We start from the raw sequence: 9,939 nt of genomic DNA on the forward strand, positions 1-9,939 counted from the left end.
AAAATATGATTGTATTGTACGATCGTACACATGCTTAAAATAGAAAATTTTAATTTTCTGGATAGTTTTTCGTGTATTTTAGTTGACGTGAAAAGAGTTGTTCTTCGTTATTTTTTCAATGGCAAGTGAAAGAGTGATTATGGGAGAGTGTTTGAGAGAGTGTTCTTGCTAGTGGGAGTGTGCAGGGATCATAAGGTTGCTCAAAGGTAAGAATCTCTTTTGATTTTTGCATATTAATCTTCATTTCTTCTTTCTAGTTGCTCTAGAGAAAATCTTTGAAGAAGATCTGGTTCTCTACTGACGCTTGCATAGTGTGAAAGGACAACAGTTCTCTACCGACACTTGGAGGGTGTGAAAGGATGACTGTTATCTGCCAACACTTGGAGAGCGTGAAAGAATGACGGTTCTCTGCCGCACCGGGGCTTGGTTGAAGAGAGGAACTGTAAAGGATTCTCTGTCTTGTTGTGGGGGTAAAAGGAGAGTCAATTTGTTATTAGTGCAATACCTGAAGAGAGAGTCTTCATGGAGTAGATGTAGGTTGTGTTTGACTGAACCATTATAAATTTTTGTGTCATTTTATATTCCTTATTTTTATTTTCTACAATTTTATTATTGTGGTTGAAAAGCTTATTTCAAAAAGATAATCAAATTTGAAAATTTGTTAAATCAATTTTTCTATTAAAAACTTAAGAAATTTTTAAATTATCAATTCACCCCCCTCTTGGTTAGCCTTAGGACAATTTCATAGGTTCAACAATCTATACGAAATCAATAAGTGGTATCAGAGCTTTGTTTCAAAACTATAAGTTTAGACTACTTTTTGAAAATGATAATGTTTACTTTTGAAAATTGAAACACACCTGAAGGGTATTCGATCACTAGACCTCCGTTATTTGATAATATCCCTTTCAATTTTTGAAAAATATGAATGTCTACATTTCTTCAATCGCTCAACTATCACATGTGAATTTTAGTTCAAGAATGGTATATTAGGCCAACTAGACAAGTAGATGGCATTAAAATTGAAACATCTTTTGTTGATTGGACTGTAGAAGAATATGACTCAGCTCAATTAAATGCAAAATATTTAAATAGTTTCTTTTGTGCTCTTAAGTCTAAAGATTACATGCTGGTTTCTACTTGTAAAAGTGGAAATGACATTTGTGATAGGCTTTGTATTACTTACAAAGGGACTAATGAAGTAAACCAATTTAAATTAAATCTCTTATTACATGATTATGAATTATTTCGCATGTAATTCAATGAAATAATTTCTAACATGTACATAAGATTTACTCAAATAGTCACTTCTTTGCATACATTAGGTAGGAAATTAATGAATGCTGAAATGGTTAATAAAATTCTTCGTTATTTGCCTACTGCTTATGATGCTTAAATAATTATTATTATATAGTCTAAAAACTTAAATATTTATTCTATTGATAATCTTGTTAGATCACTAATTGCTTACGAGTAAGGAGTGAGTCAAAAAAAGATTGATATAGGAGAATAGCGAAAGGAGAAGAACATAGCACTGAAAGTGGACGACTCAGAGAGTGATTAGTCACAACCTGAGGTTGAGGACGACATTATCTTGATGACAAGACAATTCAGAAGTTTTCTTAAAAGAAAGCAAATGAGACACCAGCAAAGGAACAAAGGTAAGTTCCACAAAAATGTTAATATTTATAATGTTATAATTTGTTATGAATACAGGAAACTTGATATATAAAAGTGGATTGCCCTAATTTTAAAGCCACTTCTCGCAAGGAGAAGGTAGAGGAGAAAGCAAATATAAGGAAGGACAAGATGAGATTTTAGAGAGATTTCTGGGCGGACTCAGCTTCGGATTCGTTGGAAATAAAAAAAAGAAGAAGAAGTCACCAACTTGTGCTTAATGACTGATAATCTTGATTAGTCAGATGAATAAGAGGTATGTGACTTAACCTATGATGAATTGCTTAAAGTTTCTGAAAGAATTCATACTGCATGTAGAAAACTTTATAAAATGCATGCTAGATTGAACTTAGAATTGCAAGAGTTACAAAAGGAGCATGAAATTCTTAGGAAAGATCACACACTGATTGACAACAACCACATGAGTTTACTTGAAAAATTTGATGATTTGAATAAATAAAATGATATTCTAAAATCATCATACATTGAACTATAAAAATAATTTAAAACTTTTAAGGATGAATATGAAAATAGCGAGCACTATCTAAAATATGATATTAATGTGTTAGAAGATGTAAACATATTTCTTAAATTGAAAGTGAATGCTCTCGAGAAAAATAGGACACCCCATACACTTGAAGATTTTACTAATCCTATTTTAAAGACAAAAATTTTAAAACTTAGGAAGGGAAATTTATTATCAGAAATTGAAAAGCCCTTTTCTTGGAGTTAAGCGTTTTACTTGTGGGATGATTAGACATATTTCACATACTTGTACTTTACATAAAAAAATTCATTTAGTGTGGAGACGCAAGGTGTATAAAATAAGTCATCTCATACATGCATCTAATTTAATTTTGCTAAGAGGAGAATCCAAATGTGTTTTGATTTCTAAGTCTAAAATTTAATAATTTTGTAGGTACGCTTTCATACAAAACTTTGTGAGAGCATTTGGTACCTGAACAGCGGTTGTTCGAAGCATATCACTTGAGATACTACGCAATTAATATTGCTGGAAGCCATGAATGGAGGCAAGGTTGCACTAGGAGATAATACCACTAGGAAATTTGAATAATTTTTCATTAAAAATATATTTTTTTGTAGAAGGCTTAAAGTATAATTTGTTAAGTATAAGTCATCTATGTGATAAAGGGTATAACATTAAATTTTTTCTCACTACATGCATATTAAGCTAAAATGAAAATGATATATTATATGGAACTAGGGTAAATAATGTTTATATGTTAGATTTGAACTGTATTAAAACTCATAATATTTTTTGTTTAAAAATAATTTTTGATGAATCATGGTTATGAAATAGGAGGTTTTGTCACGTTAGCATGAAAAATCTTTGAAAAATTTACCCAAAAGGATCTGGTTAAAGGTATACCAAAACTAGACTTTACTAAGAATCACTTTTGCGGTGCATGTCAATTAGAAAAACATGTGAAATCCTCATTTCATTTCACTAAGGATCTTAAAACTAGCAAATTATTAAAAATAATTCATATGGATCTTTTTAGACCGATTAGCACTGTAAGTTTAAGAGGGAAGGTATATGAATTTATAATAATTGATGATTTCTCAAGATTCACGTGGGTTAAAATTTTATTTTATAAGAGAATTATTTGAGAAATTTAGATATTTTTTGACTTGGATTCAAATAAAACTAGGATATCAAATTCTAATTATTCAAAGTGATCACGGAGGTAAATTTGAAAATAAAAAATTTGAGGATTTTTGTAAAGTATATAGAATTGATCACAATTTTTCTGCACCTAGGACCCCTCAACAAAATGTGGCAGTTGAAAGAAAGAACATAACATTAATTGAAACTGTTAGAGCCATATTGACAGAATTTTTACTTTTTAAATATTTTTGAGTTGAAGCGGTTAATATTGCATGTTATGTTCTGAATATGGTGAACATTTAATCAAAACTTAACAAAACACCCTATGAACTTCTTACAGGGAGAACACCAAATTTGTCATATTTGTATATTTTTTGATGTAAGATGTTCATTCATAATAATGAAAAATCTCATTTAGAAAAATTTAATCCAAAATTAAATGAATGAATTTTTCTTGGATACTCTAATATTGAAAAATTATATAGAGTATTTAACAATAAAACTTTGGTAGTTGAGGAGATCACACATGTTATATTTAATGAATTTGATATTTTAGAATAACCAAATTTGGAAAATGTTGATACAAAAAATAACTCCTAAAGGATTAAGAAAATTAATTTGGATAAAAATTTGAAACAAGAAAACTCTATGACTATAGAATTATTTTTTAAAAAAAATCATCTTAAAGAATTAATTTTAGGTGAATCTAGTGAGAGTGTTAGGACTAGAAGTGGACTTAACAAAGAAGTCAACCATTATGCTTTTATTTCAATGATAGAACCCATAAATGTTAATCAAGCATTTTGAGATGAATTTTAGATTTTGGTCGTGCAAGAAGAATTAAATCAATTTATAAGAAATGATGTTTGGGAATTGATTGTAAGACAAAAAGATTAAAGCGTAGTTGGAACTAAGTGGGTATGTAAAAATAAAATGAATGACTCATGAGTCGTTGTTAGAAATAAGACTAAATTAGTGGCTAAGAGGTATAATCAAATTGAAGAGATTAATTTTGAGGAGACTTTTGCCCCCTGTAGCAAGACTTGAAGCAATTAGGATTTTGTTAACATTTGTCTGTTTTAGAGAATTTAGGTTATTTCAAATAGATGTTAAAAGTGATTTTTTGAATGAGGTAATATAATATGATGTTTATGTTGAACAAACTTCAGGTTTTGAAAGTTTTAAATTCTCTAATTATGTGTATAAATTGAAAAAAGATATTATATTGATTGAAATAGACACCTAGGGCTTGGTATGAGAGGTTAAAATTTTTTATGTTAAAGAGATTTTTTGTAAAAGGAAGTGTGGACACCACTCTTTTTTTGAAGAAGTTAGGAGATGATATACTCATTGTTCAAATTTATATTGATGATATACTCATTGTTCAAATTTATATTGATGATATCTTTTTTGGATCTACAAATAAAAATATTTGTGATAATTTTTTTAAACAATGAGTAGTGAATTTGAGATAAGCTTAATATGAGATTTAAGTTATTTTCTTGGTTTTAGCATTAAGCAAATTGAATAGAGATCATTTTTTAATCAGTCAAAGTATGTTATGGATATTCTCAAGAAGTATGAAATGGACAATGCTAAACTAGTAAGTACATCAATGAGTTCCTTAGTTCAGTTGGATAAGTACCCAAAAGAAAAATTTATTGATAAAAAAAAATATAGAAGAATTATTAGATCTATGTTTTATTTGACAACTAGTAGATCAGATATTATGTTTAGTGTTTATTTATGTGTTAGATTTCAATCAGATTCAAAAGGATCATATTTGACAGCAGTAAAAAAAATTTTTGATATATCTTTTGGAAACTCAAAACTTAAGGATTTGGTATCCTAAGATAGCTCTTCATTTGAAATTGTTGGATATTTTGATTCAGACTTTGCAGGTTATAAGGTTGATCGAAATAATACATCTTGAACTTATCAATTTATAGGAAATTCTTTAGTTTCTTGATCTAGTAGAAAATAGAATTTCGTAGCCTTATGTACTGTTGAAGCTGAATAAATTACCTTAGGAAGTTGTGTGACACAAGTTCTTTGGTTGAAATAATAGTTGATTGATTTATGATTTATAATATGCATAATTTTAATTTATTATGATAACACTAGTGTGATTTATATTTTAAAAAATTCTATTCAACATTCTAGATCCAAACATATAGACATAAGGCATCATTTTATTAGGGATAATGTACTCAAAGGAGAAATTGAATTAAATCATGTTTCAACTGAAAATCAACTTGCAGACATTTTTACAAAATCACTATCCTTTGACACTTTTAATACTTTAAGAATAAGGTTAGATGTGATTGATCTTAATGCATAGATAGAAGTTTCTACAAACTTGATATGTTTCTTATGTGTGTTTTCTATTTTTGTTTGTTAATGTTTATGTTTGTTTGTTATTTATTTGTGTTTTTGTTTTTTTTGTTTTGTTTGATTTGGACATATATTATTTATCAAAAGTTTTATCTTGGTTTTCATACTGTAATTTCTAAGTATTTTATTGATATTATACAAAATTATTTTTATATTGTACGAATTCTCTAGCATGCTTTTTATTGTTTTGAACTTGAATGCGTAAAATTTGGATTTTTTCACATAGATCATATTGTACAATCAGTTCATCATCCCGTACGATCTGTATATATTCATCTGTTTGCATGTATATGATTATCTAGGTAAAATCAGTTATTATAACTGATTGTACGTACGAAATCAAATTTTGTACATACAATGCACGTGTCATTTTTAGTGGGGGACGAACTAACCGTCATTAAAATGATCTTAAATAACTGATCGTCTCGGACGAACACCTGTCTCGTAAATTGTGTGATTACAAAAAGTCGTTTCATTTTGGACATTATCATTCGTCCATACAAAAAATTTTTCGTCCGGTACGATCTCAAGATCGTACGTACGAAGACATTTTCGTACTGTACGATGGGTCATTTTTCTTTGAATATGAGGGCTATTAATTTTATTTTCATTTACTTCCAAATCCTTTTTGAATCCTTCTAGAGGCTCCATAACTTAGGAATGGCAAGTTCTAGCAAGCGTTCTAAGTAACTAAGGGATTATCATCTATGGGTGGTGATGACAACTTCTTATATAAAGATAATGAGGACACTTTCTATAGGTATATAGCCTCTAAAACCACCTCTTCAAGACTACTGATTCAAGATGAAATTCACTTTTATGTTATGCCTCTTTTTGCCTCAACTCACTTCTCTTTCATTTTAACTCTAATCTATGCTTACCATAGAGAAACTTTTCACTATTTCCTAGCAAATATGAGGTTTAGTGAGGATAAGAGTAGGATAACATCATTTGTCAAAAAAAAACGTGTAGCAATCGTTAAGAATGATCTAGGAATTTTTCTTCATTTAAAGACTCGTGGGATTAGAGCACACATTTTAACCTCTAAATTAGATTATGACTTGTTTGAGATAAATAAAACTCTTAGAGGTGTAATTCAAGTCTGTCACTTAGCTAGAGTCTACACTTTAAATCAAAATGTTATGGTCATCCAACATATCTTAAGAATTTCTATCATTTCTAAGATTGGTAATCGCATAAATATGACTTCTATTTTGTCCATCATTACCTATTTGATCATGACTAAACAACCTATTGAAAAGGCTCAACTCATCTTAGATTATATTCATAACCTTTCTGAAACTGGGCTTCCTCATCATAAGAGGAACAAAAAAAAAATTCCTCAAGGATACTTAGTGACCTACATTTTGGAAAAGAAGTACAACAGAGTTCATCCAGATCCTCCCACTGAAATGCTAATCTTCTTCACTGATGCCTCTTTTCGATCTCTTTTTGGGAGAAATGAGAGTTCTAGTGAGGATACCGAGGGAGAATGGGGAGCACCTGCACTTACTTAGGGACCTGATCAAAATTACTTTCAGGAGATGGTCCAATGATTTGATCGGTTAGATACTCATTTTAATAAACGTTTTGATCAAATTTAGACTCATTTAAGCCAGCAGGATGCAAGATACCAAGAAGAAATAGGGTGGATCCGAGGTCAATTTGACTCGGTGAACACAAATGTAGCAATGATGAATAGCTATTTCTTAGTCTTCTGTCAGCCTCGTCTAGACCAGGGCCCCTCTAATTTTTAGTTGTACTTCCTTGATGTTGTTTGTATCAGTCCTTTGCTTATGAAGCAATGATGTGATTATGTGATTATGTCTTTGTTTATTGCTTTCAGTAGTACTTGTTGTGGTTTAGGTTTGTGTTGATGTTATGATATTCATGTGTTATGTTTATTGGTGCATATAGGCTTTGATGTATCTGGGTTTTTAATTGATATCAATAAAAAATATCATGTTTTGTGATGTTGGTTTTATTCTTAGTTTTTGAAATGATAATATTCCTATACAAGAAATCTTTTGAAATTAATCATTAAAATTAGATTTAAATTATTTTGCTTTTCAAATTAATTTCAATATGAAAATTTTATATTTCAAAAAATTTAAATTAAATTTTAACTGGATCTAGATAAAGAAATCAATTTCATATTTTTTAGGCAAATATAATTAAAATATAATTATTGCAATTTTGATATCTTGTTATTTTTTATTTTCTTATTCAATATGTTTATTTTTGTTGTTAGGGACATTTGATTTTAGATAACTTATTTTGGAAAGACTTAAAAAGCAAATCAAAATAAAATGAACAATGTGTGTAAAAATTAAAAAAAAAAGCGCAATGGTTCACAAATCAAAAAATGCACAAAATGTGTCATAAAAAAAGATGCACAAAGTGTGTCATTCAAAGAAAAGATGCATAAAGTCGCCAAATTAAAAGTTTTATTAAGTTCTTTCCTTTATCATTTTATCTCTACTTCAAATCTATCTAATTAACAATTATACTTAATATTGAATTTGAAATTAAAAAATTTTCATTTCATCATTTTTGCAATAATAATCTTTTTTTAAATTTGTCTAAAATGAATTATGTTTTTGATTAACTTTTCTTTTCTTAGTTGTTCTTTAATTTAAAATTTTGAATTTTTATTTATTTTAGTATGGAATTATTGTTGTAATTGCAATTGGTTTAAAGAAATTTTTACTCATTTCTTTTGATTTATCATTTGACTACTTTTTTTCAAATTCTTCTTCTCTTTTTATTATTGTCAAAAGAGGGAGTAATATTATTTGTGTTTTTGTGTGCTTATGTTTTTGGATGTATGTTTTATTTTTTAATTTTGATTTTAATATTTTTTGTGTTTTTATGTGTTTATATATTTATGTTTTAAAAATAAAAAAAATTGTTGTGTATTTTTCATGAAAGCTCCTAATAGTAAAAATAGTTGGTGGTGGAATCCTAATATGCAAGAAAAAATAAAAAATAAGAAGCTTTGTTATAAAAATTGGTTTAATTTTAAAAATTCTGATAATTGGGAAATATATAAAGTGGCTCGTAAGGATGCTAAGAAAGCAATATGCGATGCAAAGGCATTAGCTTTTAATGATTTATATAATAGATTAGATACTAAAGAGGGAGAAAGATATATGTATAAGTTAGCCAAACAAAGAGATAGGAGTAGTAAAGATTTTGTTCAAGTGAAGTGTATTAAAGATGAAGATCAATAAATACTTTTCTTAGAAGATGATATTCAACAAAGATGGATGAGACATTTTGCTAAACTTTTTAATGAAGATTGTGAAAATAAGATTGACTATAGTGACCTTAGCACCCTAAATAAAAATAAAGATTTATGCTTTTATCGACGTATTAGTAAAACTGAAGTTAGAGAGGCTTTAAAGAAAATGAAGGGTGGAAAAGCTGTTGGACCTTATGATATTCCAATAGAGGTGTGGAAATGCTTAGGAGATGAAGGAATTTCATGGCTTACTAAACATTTTAATACTATTTTGAAGACTAAAAATATGCCAGATTAGTGGAGAATGAGTGTGTTAATTCCTATTTTTAAGAATAAAGGTGATGCACAAGATTGTGCGAATTATAAAGGTATTAAGTTAATGTGTCATATTTTAAAACTATGGGAGCGAGTTATGGAGCAAAGGTTGCGGCGTAATACTAATGTTTCTCAAAATCTCATTGGAATCTGGGCAACATGCTTCCTTTGAAGGTGACTAAGGGTGTGCATTATTTGGATAAAGTTAAAAATTTGAAATGATATTGTTTGGTGTGTCTGGTTCAATTTGTTAAAGCAACAGTTCAATTACTAGTTGTAATTTTGACTCTCTTTGATTTTTGGTTATTAATTTCAATTTTATTTTTTAAAATCATTCAAAGAAAAAAACTAAATTATAGTAATTTCTTCAAATGTTGAAGTTAATAAAAATCCATGAATTGTAAATAAGCAATCAATAGAAAGATCAATGTGGATAGTTATTCTTCATGTTAAAATAATAAATTGTTGGCCTTTAAAAGAAAAGCATAATATTAAGTTAAGTGTGGCAGAGATGAGGATGCTCAGGTGGATGAGTGGCTTTACCCTTAGAGATAGGATACGAAATGAGCATATACGTGAAAAGGTTGGAGTAGCTCCAGTAAAAGATAAGATTAGAGCGAGTCGCCTTAGATGGTTTGGTCACATAAAACGGCGGCCTTGCGATGACCCGGTTAGGAGA

This window comes from Dendrobium catenatum, unplaced genomic scaffold, assembly GCF_001605985.2.
Source record: "Dendrobium catenatum unplaced genomic scaffold, ASM160598v2 fragScaff_scaffold_1202, whole genome shotgun sequence".
Taxonomy (NCBI): Eukaryota; Viridiplantae; Streptophyta; class Magnoliopsida; order Asparagales; family Orchidaceae; genus Dendrobium; species Dendrobium catenatum.